The sequence below is a fragment of the Pelodiscus sinensis genome, chromosome 26 (genome assembly GCF_052426305.1).
Source record: "Pelodiscus sinensis isolate ZL-2025 chromosome 26, ASM5242630v1, whole genome shotgun sequence".
Taxonomy (NCBI): domain Eukaryota; kingdom Metazoa; phylum Chordata; order Testudines; family Trionychidae; genus Pelodiscus; species Pelodiscus sinensis.
In genome coordinates this window covers 21560352-21564197 of record NC_143077.1, presented here as the reverse complement: position 1 = coordinate 21564197, position 3846 = coordinate 21560352, and positions in this window count along the sequence as shown.

The following is a 3846-nucleotide window of genomic DNA, read 5'->3' as shown; positions in this document are numbered from 1 at the left end:
GATCCACCTGGTCATCTCCAGCCTGATCCTGGCCTGCATATTTATTCCTGCCTCTGGAAATTTCCACTACATGCATCTGACGAAGTGGGTCTTTGCCCACGAAAGCTTATGCTCCTACACTTCAGTTAGTCTATAAGGTGCCACAGGACTCTTCGTCGCTTTTGCAGATTCAGACTAACACGGCTACCCCTCTGATACTTTCCAGCTTAAAATACCCAGGTCTTTCATTCACAGGATAAAAATCCTGTTAGCCGGGGTCCAACTCTTCCCCCAGATTAGACCAGTCTTTGTTCCTCAGGTGTTTCCAAGAGTCTCTGAGTGGGAATTCAGTTGAGAACTATGATGGTATCACTCCCCAGCCTTAAATAGCTTTTGGAGTGGTAGGAATCCTTTGTTCCAAAGCTTGGGTCCCATGCCATTCAGTGGAAAAAAAGAGATATTCCAAGATGGGAGTGCCCACACATGCTTTGCTTACTCATAGTAGAGGCCCTTACTCCTTTAGTGAGAGCATTCACAGGAAAGCCCATTAGATTTAGATGGGTGTCTTCCATGGTCTATTGTGAGCTAAGTGTTCTCCTGATGGTCCATACAACTTAAGTGGGACCTTCTCAGTTAAATCATTCTGACCCAGAGCCTTTTGCCTAGGTGGCATTATCCTGGAATAACTACATGAAATACAGATACAGTCAATATTCCTAGCTTCAGATAAAAAAATGTTACATGCATACAAATAGGATAATTAATCATAACCCTTCCATTGACACCTCATGACTTATCTTGCATAAAATACATGATTGTCACAATCGTAACTAAATAATGTGGGGTATAGTGCAGGGCTACTCAACTTTGGAAGCCCCAAGAGCCACAATGATACTCACAGCACATGCCGAGGGCCACAACTTAAGTGCGGTTACATGTACATGCAGATATATATGCAAATGGATTCTCTAGCACTGACAGGCATGAATACAAAGTTAAGGCAAGACTACGCAACACGCAGGCCCCATTTAAGTCAGTTCTGCTGATATTAATAAAATGCAATATTTACCCAATTTCCACCCATATGACAGCACTTTTAATTAGTGACAGTCCAGGAATTTAACTACTAAAATGCATATCAACAGAAGATGATTATATTGATTCACCATTGTGGAGCATATTCTCAGTGGAGGCCATGTTCAAAGGATCCCACCCCTGGGTCACGTGTTGAGCCCCGCATAAACCGAAACCACACCATGGGCTGCAAACAAACAGACCATGGGCAGCATGCAATCCATGGGTCACATGTTGAGTATCCCTGGTATAGCGTCACACAAAGTACCTTAGCTGCCTTGAAATCAGTAGCCCACTATGCAAGGATGAATTATTGTTGCCTCATTCTTAGGATTGTATATTTTGCTTACTATTGAGAGTGAGGCTTTTCCCATTCCTGCTCCCTCAGCTCCTCCGTATTTTCTTGGAAACATGCTATTGCAGGGGTATGGGGGGGGAGGAGGGAGGTGCAGTATTCACCTGAACTCTGCCCTGAAGCCAAGCTCTGCCCACTTGAGATGCCACTCATAATAAATTGAGCCATTTTAAAATACATTACGATGGATGCTGAATGGATCCCTCTGAGCGGAGCATCAATCATCTGGCTCAAGGATGAAGCTACCTAAGCCACATCCATCAGAGATCTGGACCCTATTGGTCTGAGAAGAGTGAAACTAGCTAGCTGAAATGTCCCACTGGGCTTTCAGAGATTGGCTGCTTCTTGAAGGGCATACCTGCATCCTTCATTCCATTTCTCCCAGGCCTTTTACACTCTACTGGTCAGCCTGAGAGAGAAGTGGTGGCAGCTTCCACATACCATATATTCTACTACCAAAACAAAGCACAATTAATATTTAATCGTTTTTTATTTGCTTTAGCAATTTAAGTGAAGATTTTTGGGGAAATACTCTGAGATGATGGTGGGATAGTTCTTCACGCCTCTCGGACATTGCTCTCTGTGCTTCGCAGATACAAAAGGCCACATGGACACTCATTTGTTTAAATTAGATTCATTTTAAACTAAAATAAAATAATCTTAAATCAAAGCCTACATAAGAGTTTCTTCTGGTTTAGTTAGCTTCCAAACCAATTTAAATAATGTAATTTGTGAGAATAAGACAGGGTGGCCACATCACAGTATGGAAATTGTATGGAGATCTGTGATTGTGAAATTGGGGTTGGGCTGTGGAAGGGGAGGGACGGCTCCAGGTGACACACACCTCCTAAAACAGCATGTCTTCCTTCCAGCCAACTCCTACATGAAATGCGGCCAGGCTTTGTATGCAGGTGCCACCCCTGCAGCTCCCATGACCTATGGATATGCTGTCCATAGATCCCAATTTTCCCAAATTTAAATACTCCAAGTAGTGAAATGTCCTGAAAAGCCCTAAAGGGCATTTCACTACTAGACACCGGCACAGCCCAGCACCCTCCTCCCCGCCAGCAGGGCATGTAGGGCAGCCGGGCCAGCTTCTGGTGTGGCCCTTCCCTCTCCTTTGCTCCCCCCCAGTGGGACCATCTCTGCCACACTGGGTCCTGGTCCCACAGCACCACCTCCTCCAGGCTGTCCTCTGGTGCCAGGACTGCAGCAGAGGCCACCCATGATTCTATTTTTAATACCACAGTCCCAGTCCTGGCAGGCAGCCCTGTTTCCAACTGGAGTCATGTGGCAACCACAGAAGGTGCGTTTCAGCTGGAGCAGCCTCACCAGGACAGGCCTTGTGTGGCTGCCACATGACTCCAGCTGGAGCCAGGCAGAAAGAAGGCAAGGGCAATGAGGGAAGGGGGAGGCACCAGGAAAGTGCAGGGGTAAGGGAAGGTACAGGTGCCAGGGGAGTGTGGGGGTGAAGCAGAAGGGCAGACATGGAGGGGAGGGACTGGTACCAGAGAAGAGAGGCAGGATGGGGAGGGTAGCTACAAATGATCAGAGTGAGACTACAGGAAGAGTTAACACAGGTGGAAGGGTTGGTGCAGGGGAAGTGGGTAGGTCCTCAAAGACCAGGATCCAGGACAGCAGAGGAGGGTGAGGGTTAGCAGGCACCAAGGGAGCAGATGGGGCAAGGGGAGGAGATATGGCAGCGGAGGGAAAACAGAGAAGTTAAGGTATTTTTAATAACTTGGGTGCCACAGTGGCATGCATCCAAACAAACGCACATGAACTCAATACTGCTGCACAAAACAAAATTTACTCTGCTTAGGGAGAAAGTCTTAAGAGGCAACACTTCCCACAACCATTGCAATGCAAAATGGGTTAATGCTATTGCAGAACAGTTGCATGTGGGGGGGCCTGTGGGGGCCAAACCCATACCTACTGATAGGAGGAGTTCATAGAGGGGTCACATAACACCCTTTATTTCTGGTCATGGGTCCAGCTGGACTACTACCTCCAGGGGTGGGACTTCTTGTGGCAGGGGGCATGGCTAACATGTCCCTAGTTGTGGTTCAAAACATATGGTCACCTTATCGATGGGATATATAGAGGCCATGATGGCAGTCCATGGGGCCCTCTTGCTGTCCCTACACTTAAGAACCAGGCCGGAGGACATGTTACTGCTTCCAAGAGCTGGGCAGAGCAAGTCCCAAATCCTGCTTCCCAGCAGGAGCTCAAGGGCCAAATTACAATGGCTGCACAACTGAATATAGCTTATCAGCTGTAGTCTGCCCTCCTTTAAAATCATAAAAGGGTTAAAATCCAGAGAATGAATGTCTAGTTGTCCTATATATGACCTGAACACCTGCAACTGCCCCACAAGATAATAAAGTATTACTTTTAATAAGGGAAATTTAGCACAACATGCCATCAAAGACCATTGC